The sequence below is a fragment of the Anomaloglossus baeobatrachus genome, chromosome 3 (genome assembly GCF_048569485.1).
Source record: "Anomaloglossus baeobatrachus isolate aAnoBae1 chromosome 3, aAnoBae1.hap1, whole genome shotgun sequence".
Lineage (NCBI taxonomy): Eukaryota > Metazoa > Chordata > Amphibia > Anura > Aromobatidae > Anomaloglossus > Anomaloglossus baeobatrachus.
This window is the reverse complement of record NC_134355.1, coordinates 472039891-472060922: the sequence shown is the minus strand read 5'-3', so window position 1 is coordinate 472060922 and position 21032 is coordinate 472039891.

Genomic DNA, 21032 nt, shown 5'->3' with positions numbered 1-21032 from the left:
ATTTATGATATACAAATTGATTTTGACTATTTCTTCTAATTAAAAAATCTCACTTTAATATTTTATGTGAAAAAAAATGTGTTTATGGTAGCATGGATTACAAGTATTTACCATAAATTTAGAAATCAACTTATTAACCCCTTCAATCCACAGCCCGTTTTTATCTTTAACCCCGAGCCTGTTTTCGCCTTAATGACCAGGGCATTTTTTGCAATCTGACTAGTGTCACTATAATTCTGGAACACTTCCACAAATGCTGGGGATTCTGAAACTGTTTTTTGTGACATATTGTATTTCATGATAGTTGTCAATTTAGGCCAATATTGTTTACGTTTCTTTGAAAATGTTGGAAGTTTGGCAAAAGTTTAGCAATTTTCACAATTTTTAAACTTTTATTTTTTATGCCATTAAATCTAAGAGTTATGTCACACAAAGTAGTTACTAAATTACATTTCCCACTTGTCTACTTTACATCAGCACAATTTTTGAAACATATATTTTTTTTTGTAGTGAGTTAGAAGGGTTCAAAGTTCATCACCAATTTCTCATTTTTACTACAAAATTTACAAAACCATTTTTTTAGGGACCACATCACATTTGAAGTGACATTGAGGGACCTATGTGACAGAAAATACCCAAAAGCGACCCCTTTCTAGAAACTACACCCCTCACACTGCTCAGAACCAAGGAAAGAAATAAAAATGAAAATTTTACTTTACAAGAGAAAATGCAATATACAATTGTTGGGCAATTTATCCTAAGTATGCTGATACCTCAAGGTTTTTGCAAGGTTTTTGAGGGCATTTTAAGAGATGAGATGCAAAGATATCTTAAGCCCGCTTTACACGCTGCAATGTATCTTACAATGTGTCGGCGGGGTCACGTCGTAAGTGACGCACATCCAGCATTGTAAGGTACATTGCAGTGTGTGACAGGTACGTGCGATTACGATTGAACGGTAAAACGTTCATCGCATACACATCGTACCTTTCTCTAGAATTGCACGTGAGATTGTTCATTGTACCCGGGGTAGCACACATCGCAGTGTGTGACACCCCGGGAACGATGAACAGATCTTACCTGCGTCCTGCGGCTCCCGGCTGACAATGCGGAAGGATGGAGGTGGGCGGGATGTTTACGTCCCGCTCAGCTCCGCCCCTCCGCATCTATTGGCCGGCTACCGCGTGACGTCGATGTGACGCCGAACGTCCCTCCCACTCCAGGAAGTGGACGTTCGCCGCCCACATCGAGGTCTTATGGAAGGTAAGTAAGTACGTGTGACGGGGGTTAATCGTATGTGCGGCACGTTCAACAAATTGAACGTGCCACACATACGATGGGGGCGTTGCAAATCGCATACGATATTGTATGCGAGATTGCAACGTGTAAAGCAGGCTTTAGAGAGAATAATATAATAACTGACAACCAGCATGGATTCATGAAAGATATGTCGTGTCTAACCAAGATGTTGGTGATCTATGAGGAGGTAAGTGCAAACCTGGATATTGGTAATGCAGCTGATGTGATTTATTTAGACTTTACAAAGGCATTTGATACTGTACCATATAACAGTCTTATAATGAAGTTCCAGAAGGAAGAACTAGTGAAAACTTTAAGCAGATGGGTAAGGAATTGGATAAAAGATAGGAAACAAAGAGTAGTTATAAATGGTACATTCTCTAAATGGGCTATAGTCAGCAGTGGGGTGCCTCAGGGATCTGTGCTAGGACCGATTCTTTTTAACCTCTTTATTAATAACCTTGTGGATAGGATTGATAGTAATGTGTCAGTCTTTGCTGATGACACCAAACTATGTAGGATATTAAAAACTGACCTTGATAGTACAATATTACAAAATGATCTGGATAAGATGTCTCAATGGGCAAACACTTGACACATGAGATTTAATGTTGATAAATGTAGAGTAATGCACCTAGGACGGAGTAATCCTATAACTGCGTATACATTAAATGGAAGTAATCAGGACTACAGAACAGGAGAAGGACTTGGGTATTCTGGTTACAAATAAGCTGAGCAGCAGCACTCAATGTCAGGCAGCAGCTGAAAAAGCAAAAAAAAGTCAATATAAAAGACTGGCACATGACAATCCTTCTAAAGACAATACTAAGGACTCAGGGGCACTCATTGCAAGTGGAGGAATAGCGATTCCAGCAGCTAATTAGGAAAGGATTCTTTACAATTAGAGTAGTCATATTGTTCAATGCCCTACCACAAGAGGTAGTAATCGCAAGGAGGAACGGGTGTAATGCCACGCTTGTCAGCAATACGAGCCGAAAAACTTTAATCCAAGTCTTTATTGTATGAGCTATGCACAGGTCAATGCGTTTCAGAGGTCGCAGCCCCCTTCCTCAGGACAGTATAGCAGTCTATCCTTGTCACTGCTATACTACCCTGAGGAAAGCAGCTGCGACCCCTGAAACGCGTTGACCTGTGCATAGCTCATACAATAAAGACTTGGATTAAAGATTTTCGACTCGTATTAGTGACAAGCGCAGCATTACACCCGTTCTTTCTTCCAATAATTCACCTGATTTTCTTCGGGGCTGCAGCTGTCTCCACGTACTACTAAGCGATAAATAGGAGTTGTGACTTTTCACAACCCCTATAGGTGAGTGTACCTTATTCTTTTTCTCTCTTTTAAATCTGGTAAGAACCTATGCGCCTTTTGTTTCACAGTCTCTGTAAGATAAGAGGTAGTAATGTCAGACGCTATATCAGCTTTTACAAAAGGGCTGGATTAATTTCCTCAGTACACCCAACATTGTCGGTTATAAATGATTCAGTAATGAAATGTATAATTTGTGGAGGAACATTGAACTAGATGGACCTATGTCTTTTTTTCAACTTATGTAATTATATAACCTCATATGTGGTGGAAATCTACTGTTTTTGCAGACGGCAGAGTTCGGAAGGGAAGAAGCCCCATTTGAATTTTTGAACACAAAATTAGCTGGAATCATTAGCGCACACCATGTCATGTTTGGAGAGCCCCTGATGTGCCTAAACACTGGAGCTCCCCCACATGTCACACCATTTTGGCAACTAGACCCCTCAAGGAATTTATCCAGATGGTTGGTGAGCACTTTAATCCCTGCTTTTTTATAACATTAAGCTGTGAAAATGAAAAAAAAAAAATTTTTTTACCACAAAAAGGTTGTTTTAACACCAAAGCTTTCATTTTCACAAGGGTCACAGGACATAATGGACAATTTATTGTGCAGTTTCTCCTGAGTATGCCAGTTCCCCATATGTGATCAAAAACTACTTTTGTGGCCATTGCAAAGTGAAGGTAAGGAACGCCATATTTGAGATCAAAATTAGAGGGAATGGTTTGCAGGTGCCATGTCACATTGGCAACGCCACTGAGGTACCTAAACAGTGGAGATCCCCCACAAGTGACCCTATTTTGGAAACTAGACCCCTCAAGGAATTTAATTACCAAAAACCCAGTCTAGGATCAACCCCAGCTGGGTGAAAAGTGAATATGCATCAATGAATTTATAGAAATATAATTCAATTTTTATTCATAATTCATTGCCACCGGGTGGGGGGGGGGGGTGCAATGAAAGATATAATTATTACAAATTGCATCCACCAATATAAAAGGAACAACCCATCAACAGATTTGCAATTGTTATGTCACCAGACAATTATTCTGGCAATTATATTACCAGACAATTATTCCAACCACTAGCATCATATGGTTTAAAATGATCAATAATCTAATTTCTTATCCTATATAGCCATATTTTTGCCATTGATATTTAAAAAAACAACATATGATCCTTCATTAGAAAGACAAGTTGAATTGGAAGCATTAGGCGGGCTTTGCACACTACGACATCGCAGGTGCGATGTCGGTGGGGTCAAATTGAAAATGACGCACTTCCGGCATCGCATGCGACATCGTAGTGTGTAAAGGCTCAATGATACGATTAACGAGCGTAAAAGCTTCGTAATCGTATCATCGGTGCAGCGTCGGCGTAATCCATAATTACGCTGACGCGACAGTCCGATGTTGTTCTTCGCTCCTGTGGCAGCACACATCGCTGTGTGTGAAGCCGCAGGAGCGAGGAACATCTCCTACCGGCGTCACTGCGGCTTCCGTAGGATATGCGGAAGGAAGGAGGTGGGCGGGATCTTTACATCCTGCTCATCTCCGCCCCTCCGCTCCTATTGGCCGCCTGCCGTGTGACGTCACAGTGACGCCGCACGACCCGCCCCCTTAACAAGGAGGCGGGTCGCCGGCCAGAGCGACGGTCACAGGACAGGTGAGTCCATGTGAAGCTGCTGTAGCGATAATGTTCGCTACGGCAGCTATCACAAGGATATCGCTGCTGCGACGGGGGCGGGGACTATCGCGCTCGGCATCGCAGCATCGGCCTGCGATGTCGCAGCGTGCAAAGTACCCCTTAGTTGCAGCATAAATTGTTAGAAGTCCATAACACAGGCTATAACATCATATAGGGCAACAGTAACCCAAAGATAGAGTGACTAACACATAATATTGCTAATTGGTAACAACATATACATAGTATATAGCAGAGAGAAAAAAAAAATAAAATATATATATATATATATATATATATATATATATATACACACACATGTGAACCAGCCAAGATTCAATGATATTATTTGCAGAAATTATTTTCTACTCAAACTGTGTTTGACTAACCATATACTAATCACATGTATGCTGCCATATACCTCTGTGTTGTGGTTTGGAATAAGTGTCAGGTGTAATCCCATAGTTAGCTGGTGACATATACATACCTACCAATTGCTAAGTAAATTGTAACGCCATGATGTCAGTGATTATAATATATGTCAAATACACAGTCTATGTACAATAAATAATGTAAGCGTCACAAAACAATAGTTCAATGCTGAAAAAGTTTTACAGTAAATTAGCTACCTCAAGGAATTTATCTAGATGTTTGGTGAGCACCTGGAACTCCCAGGTGCTTCAAGGAATTTTATAACGTTGAGCCATGAAAATAAAAAAACACATTTTTAACCTAAAAAATACCATCCCAGTGGTAAAATAAAATAAAAAGCACTGTAGTGGTGCTTTAAAATTTTTTTTAAAAAAATTAGTAGACTTTCTAGCTCGTCTTTAAGTGTTTTTTGACTAAAAATAGAATCAATGAATGAGTAGTTTCGTAACACCTAGTAATTTCAGTAAGTTTGTATTGCAGTCCAGCTGGGCATTTCATCAAAGTTGGGGTGTGTGCTTGGCAGGGATTCCATATAGTGGGCTCTAGAAGAAATAAATGTGAATATCCCTGCAAGTGACAGGTCCTCCTTACCAATACTAATACCATTCACTGCGAGCAGAGCTGCCACTAAGAATTTTAGGACCCCATACTGGCAAATTCTTTTTGGCCCCTTTGAAACTCTGGCCAGGCTCCACCCCAGCTATGTCTCCACCCCTCAAACCTTCCACAGTTTTACTGTCAATCTTGGAAAAATGTGTGTGTGTGTGTGTGTGTGTGTGTGTGTGTGTGTGTGTATGTATGTATATATATATATTAATAATACACCTTCTGCACTGACCCTCTCCATAATACACCATTTACATTGCCCCTCTCCATAATACACCATCTACACGCACCTTTCTGTAACATCTCTCTCACACTGCCCCTATGTATAATATACCCCTTCAAAATTCCTCTCTATATAATATCTCTCCCACACACACTGCCTCTCTGTATAATATGCCCCCACACACTGCTCCTCTATAATATCCCCCCACACACTGCTACTCTTTAATATCCCACACACATTGCCCCTTTGTATAATATCTTTCCCCTCATACCACACACATTGCACCTCTGCATAATATCCCTCACATACACTGGCCCTCTGTATACTATCACCCCACACTGCCCCTCTGTATATCACCCCACAAACACTACCCCTCTAAATACTATCCTCCCCCAGAAACACTATCCCTCAGTATAATATCCTCCTGGTATATACTGTATGTCCTTATCCTGGTATATATGTTCCCTTCCAGGTATATATGTCCCCATCCTGGGCCCTTCCTGGTATGTATATTCCCCTTCTTGTATATATGTCCATCCTCCTCGGCCTATCCTGTTAAGTATGTCCCCATCCTGGTTTATTTGTCCCCTTCCTAGCACATATGTCCCTCTCCTGGTATATAAGTCCCCATATTTGTTTATTTGTCCCCATCCTGGTATATATGTCCCATTCTGGGCCCCTCCTGGTATGTATATCCCTCTTTTGTGTATATTCTGGTATATAAGTCCCCATCTTGGTTTCTGTCCTGTTTCTGGTATATTTGTCCTCAACCTGGTTTATTGTCCCCATCCTGGTATATATGTCTAATCTTGAGGCCTCCAGGTATTCATATTCCACTCCTGGGTACATTCTGGTATATATGTCCCAAAGTATGATAGCGAATCTGGCAAACAGAGAGGTAATGCCCAATAGTCCAAATAGCGAAAACAATAATAGCAGGGACTAAAACATAACTTTTAATCTAACAATGGATAACATTAGTAATAAAGTGCTTGTGCATAAATAGTGCAAAGAACAAAATGCCACATGGCAACATATAGGTTAGATCTCACCCAAGCTTCATCCATGGGCTGACTGCACACCGGTCCAAGAAAGAGAGGTCACAGGCTGGAAGATCAGGGTGGACAAGTGTGGTAAATAACCTCTGTCGTGCCCCGTGGATGGACTTCCGCCCTGACAAGGGCAGCACCCAAATCAGATTTCTGCCCCGCAACCAGAAATACAAAAGGAATGTCCTCCCGACGCGTTTCCCTCTCAATATCAAGAGTTCCTCAGGGGAGACGGAGGAAAAAATGGGGGGGATCAACCTGCAGTGGCAGGGATCAACACAGGCTAATGAAGATGAATAACCTATGTGTACCAGGCAGATGGTGGCGCACAGTCTCTGAGTGATCTCATGCCTTTATACACCCTTAAGCAATATGATTACCCACATATGTGCAGAAAAAGGTACTTACTGCAAGCGTAGTGAAATCCATTAGCCATCACCATGCTGGCGTCTGAGGTCACTACCGGTGCGACGGGTACTGCCCTCTCGCGTTCCAAGTTGGAACGCACAGCGCACAAATTGTATGCAATCAGGAAGTGCACTAATCCCATAGCCGGCGTGCAACCTCATATCCAGTGTACATGGATTACCCCGTTCCGCGTTCCAAACTGGAACGCAGAATGTCCAATCAGATCATCACGTGGGCGTCCCCACACAGGTGACGCTCTGTGAAATACGAACCGGAAGTCAGCGCAGATCCGTCATCCGACGGCTGAAATCCCCAATCAGGGATACAGAAGTATATGAGGTCATTTCCGGTTTACACTAGCCACCAAATATAGTGGCTGCGCATCGGGTAACCAGCAATGGCGTCCTTAGTGATAAATAGGCAAGTCACAATGGACCAATCACTAATCCTGGACATAACGGCAAAGAGAAAAACCACTCGCTATACGCATATCATTGCAGCAAGGGTAATTAATCCCAACAGTGCTCATAACGGACAGTTATATCAAAAAGTATAGAACACATATTGCAGTGGTCACTAAATAGTGGTCGAGCAATATATGGGCTCAAAAGACCAATTAAAGTGACCGTTATAGATAGCACGGGGATAATGGTGCCCATAATGTCTGCATAACAAAATAACTGCACGGGGGCAAGCAATAATTGCCATATAAGAGGAAAGGGGAGAGACTGCCACACCAATTTATAGAAAAAAACAGTGCAAGTGAAGTACAAAATTTATACAAACAAGATATAGCAACACAATTTAGGGAAGGAAAAGAAGAACATTATCTATCCTTAATTAGACACTGGCTAGACCTTACCATAACATAAAGCATGGACCAGCCCCAATGAAATCTCCCTTAAGACCCATGTCATCTTATAATAAAGAAGGGCCAGAAAAATGGGCTAAAGAATAAATTTGGTTAATCGGCCAGGCTAACCTTCCACAGGAACAGAACAGTCAGCGGACACAGAGGCCCAAAATCAAATAAAACAGCCATAGTTGATCTGATCATTAAGGCCATCCGGATGACAGGTCTTGAGATGAAAAATCATTCTCACCTCTTTTTGTAGCAGAACGCGATCTATTTTCCTACCTCTGGAGGATATTTTGACTTTGAGGATACCCATAAATTGGATGGCTTCCTTGTTGGAAGTGTGGCGTACGTTCATGTGTATGGCAATACTGGTGTCGCGGTCATTTCTGATGTCTCCCATGTGTTCACCAATCCGTCTGCGGAATTCACGTATGGTTTTGCCGACGTATTGCAACCCACAATGACGTGGTAAGGTACACCACCCCCTTTGTTTTACAATTAATGAACTCCCTAATACTCAGGAACTTACCCGTAGAAGTGCTAGTGTATTCATTACCCATCCTGATGTTTTTCCAGGCAACACATGACCCGCACTTGAAGCAACCGGATGGTTTACCTGGGATCCAGGTGGTTTCCACACTGGGTGGCACAAAGTGACTGTGAGTTAACCGATCACCCAATGAACGGTTCTTGCGAAAAGTGATCGCCGGTTGTGGTTTAACACAGTCAACAATGTCCTCATCCATCCCAAGAATACCCCAGTTTCGCTCAAGGATCCTTCTGATGGCTGGGACACCTTTGGTGTACATAGTGATGAGTCTCACAACACCCCCCCTCATCATTTTGTCTAGATTGAGGGGATAGGAGTCTAGTCCGGTCCTGATCAAGAGAAAACTTATAGGCTTATCTTATCTTATCTTATCTGCCTTGTACACATAGGTTATTCATCTTCATTAGCCTGTGTTGATCCCTGCCACTGCAGGTTGATCCCCCCATTTTTTCCTCCGTCTCCCCTGAGGATCTCTTGATATTGAGAGGGAAACGCGTCGGGAGGACATTCCTTTTGTATTTCTGGTTGCGAGGCAGACATCTTATTTGGGTGCTGCCCTTGTCAGGGCGGAAGTCCATCCACGGGGCACAACAGGGGTTATTTACCACACTTGTCCACCCTGTTCTTCCAGCCTGTGACCTCTCTTTCTCGCACCGGTGTGCAGTCCAGCCCATAGATGAAGCTTGGGTAAGATCTAACCTATATGTTGCCATGTGGCATTTTGTTCTTTGCACTATTTATGCACAAGCACTTTATTACTAATTTTATCCATTGTTAGATTAAAAGTTATGTTTTAGTCCCTGCTATTATTGTTATATATGTCCCAAGCCTGGTTTCTGTCCCCTTCCTGGTATATATATCCTTTTCGTGGTATATATGTCTAATTCCTGAGCACCTCCTGGTATATTTGTATGCTGCAAAAAGAAAAAAAAAAGAAAAAAAACATTTTACTCACCCTCCCTGGCTCCCACGTTACGGGGCGTCTGCTCTGAGCCGGGATGCATTTCAGCTGGATGTGGTCAGCGGACCCCCATGACTCCCTCTCCTGTCTTCAGCTCACCAGGCAATTACTGTTCCCACCAGCTGCTGCGTCCTCGCCACCGCCACGATTCTGCAGCAGTATGACGAGGTTGCAGATTGATAACCTTATCATGCTACTGCACACTGGACCGCAGAATGACACGCCGGCGCCCTGCTCTGCTCCACTGACCCTGCCTCCAGTCCAGCACATGGATAATTTGCATGCGCTGCCCCTGAAGTGCTTGTTTGCATGCAAATTAGCCAGTGCAGTGGCCAAAGTGACACAGCCGGGCCCCTCTGCTGTGACTGTGACTGGGGCCCAGTGAAGAGGGGGACCTTCTCGGCACAGGGCTTAATAAAGCTAAGTAATTACCCTGGGCCTCCCTCTTCACCGGGACCCCATACACCAGTCATGGTGTTCATGCCCTGATGACGGCCCTGACTGCAAGGGATAAAGAAGAAACACATTTGAATATCTCAGCAATTGTGCGACACAGCACAAAACAGAAAAGAGCGACAAAATCTGGGGAGCTTGGATTTTTGCGAGGTATTTTAACTCCAATTTCTATAGCAAGTGCAGGTTCTCTTTTAAAATCCCATATTGAGGGTTGGTTGGGATTCCAGCAATTAAGCCTGCTTTACACGCTGCAATGTATCTTACAATGTGTCGGCGGGGTCACGTCGTAAGTGACGCACATCCGGCATTGTAAGTTACATTGCAGTGTGTGACTGCTACGTGCGATTGCGATTGAACGGTAAAACGTTCATCGCACGCACGTCGTACATTCCTCATGAATTGTACGTCAGATTGTTCATCGTACCCGGGGTAGCACACATCGCAGTGTGTAACACCCCAGGAACGATGAACAGATCTTACCTACGTCCTGCGGCTCCCGGCCGGTAATGCGGAAAGAAGGAGGTGGGCGGGATGTTTACGTCCCGCTCAGCTCCGCCCCTCCGCTTCTATTGGCCGGCTGCCGCGTGACGTCGATGTGACGCCGAACGTCCCTCCCACTCCAGGAAGTGGACGTTCGCCGCCCACATCGAAGTCGTATGGAAGGTAAGTATGTGTGACGGGGGTTAATCGTTTGTGCGGCACGTTCAACAAATTGAACGTGCCACACATACGATGGGGGCGTTGCAAATCGCATACGATATCGTATGCGAAATTGCAATGTGTAAAGCAGGCTTTAGACCCTCTTTATTTATGGTTTTATGATATATTCTTTTAGATGTCATAAACAAATATGATGGGAAAACCCATAAATTTAGTATAGTCAGTATGCTTCTTTTATTCTTAAGTTCCATGTCAGAGATTGCTTCTAAATATTACAGCACTGAATGAACTGAGGCTTTTTACGTTAAATTTTAAAGAAATATTAAAACCATTTGTAGAAAAAATACCATTATACACTCCCAAGTATGAATGGTATTAATAGAATGTGACAGGGAAAACTCTTGGAGTGCGGATAGTTGTGAAGCATCACATGTAACCTGTTTGTTCTCACATTATCACTTATATTCAAATGGAAGCCTCTGATATATTTTAAGAATGGCAGGATCTCTGGATATTATAAATTATTTCTACTATACACTCTGACTGCTTAGTTAATGTCACACTGGCTGGGGTGTACTAAGCTTTGTCTTTCTATTATTTACACAGATTTACTGATCCCTTGAATGACCCTGAGAAGTTTCTTTTCTGGATGCAGGGCGGATAATTTAGAGAAGAGAAACGTTCTGAAATGTTAAATGAAAGAACACAGAGAAGGCACCTACACTGGTACAACACTAGAAATCAATCGCAATGATTCTTTTTCAAAGTAAGCTAATGGGTAAAAATAAGTGAAGCTTTGTCTAGGAGATACTACAGTATCTAATGACAATATAAACATTTTTTAACCACATTTTTCTCTCTCAATATTATTTGTTCCCAGACAACCACCGTGACTTACTGTACATGGAAGAAAAAAAATAGCAGCTGGCATCTGAGTTTTGGCTTGGACCATGGAGAAGACGTTTTTTACCGCCGAAACGCATTGTCCATGGTTGCGTATGTCCTGCATTCACTCATCGTCTCTTCGTCTCTAGCTGTGTAATACTTTTAATTTTTCCAAATAAATTGACAAGCTTTTTATGCGCCTGGACTTCCTGATTATTTGCTGGATCTCTTCCAATATATATATATATATATATATATATAGTACTGAGCAAAGGTTTGGACACATCTTCTCATTCAAAGAGTTTTCTTTATTTTCAGGACTCTGAAAATTGTAGATTCACATTGAAGGCATCAAAACTATGAATTAAGACATGTGGAATTAAATACTTTAAAAAGTGTGAAACAACTGAAAATATGTCATATATTCTAGGTTCTTCAAAGTAGCCACCTTTTGCTTTCATTACTACTTTGCACACTCTTGGCATTCTCTTGATGAGTTTCAGGAGGTAGTCACCGGGAATGGTTTTCCAACAGTCTTTAAGGAGTTCCCAGAGATGCTTAGCACTTGTCGGCCCTTTTGCCTTCACTCTGTGGTCCAGCTCACCCCAAAACATCTCGATTTGGTCAGGTCTGGTGACTGTGGAGACCAGGTCATCTGGCGTAGCACCCCATCACTCTTCTTCTTAGTCAAATAGCCCTTACACAGCCTGGAGGTGTGTTTGGGGTCATTGTCCTGTTGAAAAATAAATCATTGTCCAACTAAACGCAAATCGGATGGAATAGCACGGCACTGCAAGATGCTGTGGTAGGCATGCTGGTTCTGTATGTCTTCAATTTTGAATAAATTCCCAACAGTGTCACCAACAAAGCACCCCCACACCATCACACCTCCTCCTCCATGCTTCACGGTGGGAACCAGCCATGTAGAGTCCATCCGTTCATCTTTTCTACAAAGACACGGTGGTTGGATCCAAAGATCTCAAATTTGGACTCATCAGACCAAAGCACAGATTTCCACTGGTCTAATGTCCATTCCTTGTGTTTTTTAGCCCAAACAAGTCTCTTCTGCTTGTTGTCTGTCCTTAGCAGTGGTTTCCTAGCAGCTATTTTACCATGTAGGCCTGCTGCACAAAGTCTCCTCTTAACAGTTGTTCTAGAGTTGAGAAGGTGTGTCCAAACTTTTGGTTTGTACTGTATATATACATATATATATATATATATATATATATATACAGTATATATATATATATATATATATATATATATATATATATATATATATATATATATATATATATATATATATATATATATAAAAAAAAGTAGCTATTCTCTGCCTGACTCAAAGGTCAGATTACGGGATCACCAGTGAGGCCTCTTAGATATTATGCGCTTGGAGAATAGGATATGCACACTTGTGAGCAAAATCAGTTTTATGTTTATTTACCAGTCCACGGATAATTTATACCATTTACAAACCAATGTGATATTGCATAACTGCTTCTAGTGGAAATTTGCCAGTTAACCTACCCCTGCTGCATCATATGACCTTTAAGTCTCAGAAATACAGAGATGTAGAGGCTTGCACATGAGATAAGAAAATATTTTAAACAAAAATAAGACATTGAATTTTCAGACAGACTAGACTGCAGCTAGTGTGTACTTAAATAAAAAGGAACTTATGTAATAATAAAGTATATAAAATCTAGAAATATAGAAACTATTAACGCTTCTATATCAATTTTTCCCTTTTGGAAATGGTATAACATTCACCACAAGGTTAGTAGGTATCCACACAGGAGCTTCTGGCTCATGGGCCTAGTACCCGTAAGGGGACTTCCTACCAGCTTCACCCATCCACCCTCAGTATGGACACCTACCGTATTTTTCGGACTATAAGACGCACTTTCCCCCCCCCAAATATTGGGGGAAGGTGGGGGGTGCATCTTATAGTCTGAATGTGGCTGCGGGGAATGAGGGTGCTGAGGTGGAGCGGGTCATCTGTAGCATGAGTAGGCTGTAGCAGCCTGCCATGACCACGTGGGCCCGCTCATTTCATATGCATGCCCATCCTCCCACCCATCATCCCTCAGTGCTGAAGCTGGCGCTGACAGGTGGACGGGTGGGTGCGCGCATAGTAAAGAGCCAGCCCGCATGATCACCCCTGGCAACTACAGCCTGGAGTGATCATGTGTGGCTGTGTTCACTGCTCCCCATGCATCATCATCAGCGTGGGGTGCAGTGAAGCAGTATACTCACCTGTCACCGTTCCCCTGCAGCATCATGATCTCCTCGCATCTGCCGGCCAGCTGATCTGTGTAGAAGCGGTGAGCACAGCGATGGTGTCATCCCTGCGCGCACCGCTAGTCTCCAAACAGGTCAGCTGACAGGCAGACAGGAGGAGATTGCGATGCTACAGGGGAACGGGGACGGCTCCACACTCCAGCGGCGCTGCTGCCGGCACAGACAGGAGGAGGAGCGATGCTGCATGGAGTGACGAAAGGTGAGTATGAATGTTTATTTTTTTTTTGTGTGCCACATGTAGCGGGTCATTTAGCAGGATGAGGGTATATAGCAGGATGGATGGGGGGTATATAGCAGGATGGGGGTATATAGCAGGATGGGGGTATATAGCAGGATGGATGGGAGTATATAGCAGGATGGATGGGGGTATATAGCAGGTTGGGGGTATATAGCAGGATGGGGGCATATTCCAGGATGGCAGTATATAGCAGGATGGGGGTATATAGCATGATGAGGGCATACACCAGGATGGGGGTATATAGCAGGATGGGGGTATATAGCAGGATGGTAGTATATAGCAGGATGGCAGTATATAGCAGGATGGCAGTATATAGCAGGATAAGGGCATATACCAAAATGGCGGTATGTAGCAGGATGGGGGCTATACCATGATGGCGGTATATAGCAGGATGGGAATATATACCAGGATGAGGGACATATATGCAAGGATGGGGATCATATACAAGGCAGGAGGATCATTATCAGGATGGGGTACCTTAGTAGAGAATTTGGGGATATTACCCCCATAACAGTGTCAGCAGCAGATCCTCGCCCCATAAGTGTGTCATGACCACATTTTTTGCTTAAAATTTTATTTTCCTATTTTCCTCCTCTAAAACCAGGGTGCGTCTTATGGTCCGGTGCGTCTTATAGTCCGAAAAATACGGTACTCACTGTCAGAGGAGGCCGTTTGGGGTCTGTAATAAACTACAGATGGTTCAATACTGGAACTCTTAACATATGTACATTATTCAGTAGCTTAGTTACACATGGGACTTTTTGAGACGTGAGTGGGGCAATGTGTTGCTTGCGCCGTCATAGGGAACGGGGACCTTGGTAAACACAACTTATCCTTATTTTCCCATACTCCATTGGTGTTCAGCCTAGCTCCCATTTTTCCCCAGTGTTCCTTCTCTGTTTGGGCAGCCTGATGCTGGAGGTATTTCAGAACATCCAGACTCATTGTGGCGTGGACTTGCCGGCTCCCTGCCACAATCCTCTGATCCATAAGCCTCTTGGCCTCTGTTTTCACAGCTGCGTCCGCCCTTCCCGCTACCTCTAGTGAGTGACCTTTTGTGTATGTCACCTTAATTATGTCAACCTGGACTGGTATCATCAGTGCCTCCATTAACCATTTTACCAATTCTGCACTTTTGATAAGCTTACCAGCTGACGACAGAAAAGCTCTACTTCTCCAGATAGAGTCAAAATCATAGCAGATCCAAAATCCATAAATTGAGTCTGAATAAACATTAATTTTCCTACCTGATCCTGCTCTACATGCCATACATCAATGAGCACTGTTAGCTATGCCTATTACGCTGACATGTGCGGCGGGAGTGCATATCCAGTGTAGCATCTCCCATCCAGGTGGTATCTGGAGCCATCTACAAAAAATGTGCTATCATTGTCACCAAATCCCCCTTTCCTTAATCTATCAGCAAAAGGGTGGCTGGATTCAGAACATTACATCTTTTTAGAGTGACATACTCGGGAATCAGTAGGGCACATTCAAGTCTGAACAGTCTGGCTATAGACAGGTGTTTTATTTGGATTTGCACAAGTATATCATGGATCTCATGTGGGGAGTAAATTGTTAAAGGAAACGTTAATGTGATCTCACAAGCTTTCCCTAGCAGTACTGCAGTAGCCGCTACAGCACGGACACAGGTGGGACACGTTCTGATAACCTGGTCCAATTGCGCTGAGTAGAAAGTTATTGGTCTGTGTTTGTCACCATGTTGCTGGGTGTGGACAGCTGTCACATGACCTCCTTGTTCCATGCAGAACAAGAAAAATGGTTGATTGTAATTTGGAATACTTAGCGTCGGGACTGATACAATGAGCAGTTTGAGAGAATGGAAGGTATCTGGAGGGGATAACGGAAGGGGTCACATGGGATTGTGGCACCTAAATGAGTATGAGTTTTTATGGATTAGGATCCCTAGTTAGTAAATCAATAATTGTCACAGTTTTCTATCCCATTAGGTGTAATGTTTGTGAGGTAATACTGCTGGTCACTCATGAGGGCTCAGCCCTAACCTTAGAAACAATGGCTTGTGATCCTTGATTGGCTGAGTTGTCTGACTGGACCTTGGTGCTGATTGGATGCTATTCTGGCAGCGAAGTGGACTATTTATACCCTCTCAGGGGTTTGAATCGCCTCAACAGTTGTTTAGCATCTGGAAGAGACACACTATTGATGCACTCCTGGAGCAGTTTACGGATTGTATGCCCTCTGAGGGTGGCTTAGACTGGTTGAGGACCTGCCTTGCTACCCCTCCTCCCCAGGACCCTCCAGCTGCTGCTTTTGTTACTGGTGCTTACCTGTCGGACTCTGTGTTGGCTGTTGAATCGGGACTGCCTGCGTCCCTGGTGACCCGGGAGAGGAGGAAGAGGAAGTTGTGAGATGTTTATTTGTTGCGCGTGCCATTTACCCTGCACTGCAACATCGCGAGAAGGCCGCCCCTGCTATCATGGGAACACAACTGAGATCTTGGGCGTCATCAGAGAAGTGATCGGGCCTGAAGACATGGCACGTCTCCCGCTGCCAGAGCATATGGGGTGGAGAGTGGATACGTCAGCAAGCCCTCCCGGTGGTGCTGCACAGTTGGCGAGATCTGCGCAACCAGAAGCGTGGGTGTGGGGAACACACCACACCACGGAATCAGCACACAGCTGCAGACCCCTCGCTCTGGTCCCTTAGTGGCACAGGCCTGGCTGTCACCAGAGGTCATGACTGAGAAGGTGGGAGCAGCATGACAGCGAAGGGGTTTGGATGACCAATGGTCCACAGGTGGGAGCCAGCCCCATGGACAACAGGACATGGGACATGTTGAGATGCATTCTATGGTAATTAGAGATGAAGGGGAGGTGGAAGAGGGACTGTACTCATTGATTCAGAGAGCTGTTCAGGAAGCCCTGGGTGGCAAGCAGTTAGCAGTTAGTGGGTTGAATAGCCTTGTGGGGGGTCCCATAGGCCCCCTAATATTACTACTTCTCTATTAAAAGAGGCTATGATGTGCCACGTCTCTCCCCTTGGTTTTCATTGAGCTGTGGGGAATAAGGAGAGGATTTGGTGCCAGAAATATGTGGATATCCGCTCTCTTCTACCCACCTCTAAAGCTCCAATTGCTACTTTATCTGAGAAGAAGGAGGATAAAGCAGATTTGGATACAGATAAATGCCATAATCCTAGCTCATTTCTGTCATGGTTACAAGCGTTTTCAATCTATTCAGTGGTACTTGGGGAGAAGGAACCAGGTCTGTGTACAGGCCTGTTCCAGCATGTAGACTTAATCCTAGAGGCTTACAGACACTTTGGCGGCAGTCCTTTCAGAGGTCGAATAACACAGCCTGCGAGAAAAGGAGTATGTTTCTCCTTTAATGATACAGGCTGCAAATGGCCAAACACATGTTGCTTCAGACATGAGTGTTCTTTTTGCGGGGCCGCCAATTCTGCCTCCAAGTGCTTCAAGAAATTGGGTATTAGCCAGAAATCCGGGTTGCCCAGCGATACTAACAGCAAATAGTCAGACTCTGGTGAGTCTAACCGCAATGCGCCCATTGCTAGACATGCTAGACATATTTTCAGACCGGGTGAAGGCTTGGTTAACAATTGAGGGGTTTTCAACCGTTTTTTTCTTTCCGGAGTTTTTAGGAAATGGTTGCAGATGTTTTGATAACCTTTGGTCGTTTTTTTGCATGAGGCCTTGGTTGAGGAGTATAGTTTTAAGAAATTATCACTGGGCCACACAGCTGGACCATTTTTGGAACCTACATTTCAGAATTTCACTTGGGGTGGCGCCCAAGAAGGAGCCAGGAGCGTTTCGTATCCTCAGGGCGGTTACTTGAATCAAAAGGTTGTGGATTTTCCGGCGACTGTGACATACTTCTTTTGATGCTGCCATTTCCCTTCTCCAGAGGTTCAGAGTTGGTTGTCTGTTGGCTAAGGTGGATATCAAATCTGCATTTTGGCTTTTGCCTGTTTGTCCTAATGGCTTCAACTCATTGTTTTTTTGTTTTCATGATGAATTCTTCTTCGATGAATGCCTACCGATGGGCTTCAGCTTGTCATGCTTCTATTTCAAATCATTTTCTTCATTTTTACAATGGGCGATGGAACATACAGTGAAGGCGAGGGGTCTTATCCATTACTTGGAGGAATTTTTGTTTTTTGGCCTTTGATCTCGATTGACTTATTGCTTTATTGGGTACTTTTTGTCAGCTGATGTCTTCCATTGGTGTTCCTCTGGCGGAAGAGAAAATGGTAGCGCCGGTGGAATGTTTGCAGTTTCTGGGCATATTATTCGACTCGGCTCCCATGGTGCTTAGATTGCCACACGGATAAAGTTGTTACCCTCTATACTATGAGTTTTGAGGTTCTCCTGAAGGAGAAGATTAGGCTGAAACAGCTGCAACCCTTATTAGGGAAGTTGAACTTTGCACTGAAGATCATGCCCATGTCATTGGTTGCACTAAAGGGTTGTCTTTACCCTTTGCGCATATTCGGATTTCGAAAGCGCTTTGATCCGATCTAGAAGTATGGTTGCAATTGTTGGAGTCTTTCAATGGACAGTATTACGTTCAGACGCTGTTTATTGAAGCGCCAGCTTTGGGTTTATCTACTTACTCGGTTTGGGATTCGGGTTTTGTGGTTTCCTGGTTACTGGAACCGCCAATAGCTTAAAGAACGGTGGCCATCGGGCATTTCTTTTGTGACGAACTGGACGTTTTTGAAAATCTTTGCCATTTTGGTTGCAGTTTTCGTGTGGGGTCCACGGTTATTGAATCAATGGATTTGGCTTCATTCTGACTGTAGAGGCGTTGTGCTGGTCATCAATACGCTGGCCTCGCCTTATGCTCGTGTTTCTAGACTTCATAGAAAATTGTTTTTGGTTTGTTTGCAATGGAATTTGTGGTTGAAAGCTAGTTTGGTGAATGCTACGTGCAATGGAGTAGATGGATGCTTGTTTGTTCAAAATTGTTCATCACTTTTACAGGAGAGGCCAGACATCAGTTGGGAAGGGCTTCCGTGTCCGCAGGAAATGTTGGAGCTACTGTGGACATGGTGTTGGATAATATACGGAAGTCGCTTTCACCTTCGAATTGGGCAGTATACACTGCTGCGTGGCATGAGTGGTGTGTTTTTTTCGGTTCACATAATGTGGAGCCTGTCGTGGTTGATTTGGCTTTGTCTTTATGGTATCTTCAAGGTCTTGTGGCTAAGAAGTACAGGCACTCTCGTATTCACAAATCTTTATCTGGTATTTCCTTTTTCCTAAATTTACATGCGAAAGTTTTGTTGCTCTCGCTATTTCCTGTTAAGCAATTTATGAAAGGTTTCAAAAACAGCACTTCCGTCCCGATAGGAGGAGGCCTATTTCACCTCATATGTTGTTGGACTTATTGAATGTTCTAGAAAAGGTTTGTTTTAATAAATTTGAGTGCTTCCTCTTTAAATCGTGTTTTTCTTTGGCTTTCTTTGGAGTATTTCGAGTGAGCGAATTAGTTAGCCGGAGCGCCCGTTGGCGTTTGGGTATTTCCTTTCAGGATGTTTATCGTCACACCTCGAATCTTTGTTTGTTCCTTCAGGCATCAAAAACGGATCAGAAGAACAGAGGGACTTTAATCCAGATCAAGGAGATCCCCGGTTCCTTGATTTGTCCGCATTTACATTTGGCAAATTGGCTCCATATACGTCCGGCGGGTATTGGTCCGCTTTTTGTACATGAAAATTTTTTGGCAGTGACCATTTATCAATTTAATGCTGTTTTTTGTCAATGCTTCGGTAAATTGGGCCTTTCTAGCTTCCATTTTTCATCTCACTCCTTTAAAAGAGGGGCCGCCACGGAGGCGGCTCGGTTGGGCCTCCAGGAGGGGACAATCAGGAAAATTGGGCGTTGAAAATCCTGTAGGGTTAATTTGTATGTCCGTCCGTATTTTTGTCTTTAATCTTCTCCTACTTATTTTCCAGGTCCTCTGTCTGTTTAGATCATTGAACATTCATTCATCAACTGGGCGTGGAAGAGGGCAGCTTCCAGAGTTTACACAGAGAACATTTCTTTAGACCCTGATAGAGTTAGGATATAGTAGTTCGGGGAGTGGTTAATGCGCTCAGAATCACTATGTTTAACAGTTTTTCAGCTGCTTTCCATTTTTCCCCTCCAGATTTGCTCATGTTCCATTCGGCTGGCAACGGCCTCGGGAGAATCCGTTCAATGGACCTTATTTGGTAAATGAAACATGATCTTAAAGTGATCAAGTCTATGTTTCCAAGGTGTTCCTTGATTTTCTCCGAGGTCATTCCCTTGCTGGCTTGGAGCGTGGTCAATATGTGCTTCATGGAGGCTATTCACAAGTGCCTCAATAGAACCATGGAGCATTTTCTTCCAGTCCTAGGGGGTTTCACGGTACACCATAGGGAGTTAGAGGGTTTCTTGCTTAGTTTGTATAGAGAGCATGGAGTTCATTTATCGCCGATTGGGTTGGATATTTTCAATGATAGTTTAGGTGCTGCAGTGGAGAGATGGATGTGTGGTCTTGGGGGGGACCTCTTTAGCAAGAGCCCGTTTGGGATAAATTAACCCATGTTTTGGGGTGTTTTTTGTAAGTATTTTTTCTAGTCAAGCCTTCAACTAAAGTGATTGAGTTGTCTAAGGTGTTTAATTTCATAAAGGATATTTTAATGAATATAAGTAAAGCTCAATAAAGCCTAAAGCGGGCTTTACACGCTGCGACATCGCTAGCCGATGCCAGCGATGGCGAGCGTGATAGCACCCGCACCTATCGTTATGCCGATATTTTGTGATCGCTGCCGCAGCGAACATTATCGCTACTGCAGCGTCACACGCACTTACCTGGTCGGCGTCGGCGCTGTGACTGCTGAACAATCCCTCCCTCAAGGGAGAGGGACGTTCGGCATCACAGTGACGTCACCGCGACGTCACTAAGCAGCCGGCGAATCAAAGCGGAGTGGCGGAGATGAGCGGGACGAACATCCCGCCCACCTTCTTCCTTCCTCATTGCTGGCGTGTGGCAGGTAAGGAGATGTTCCTCGTTCCTGCGGTGTCACACGTAGCGATGTGTGCTGCCGCAGGAATGAGGAAC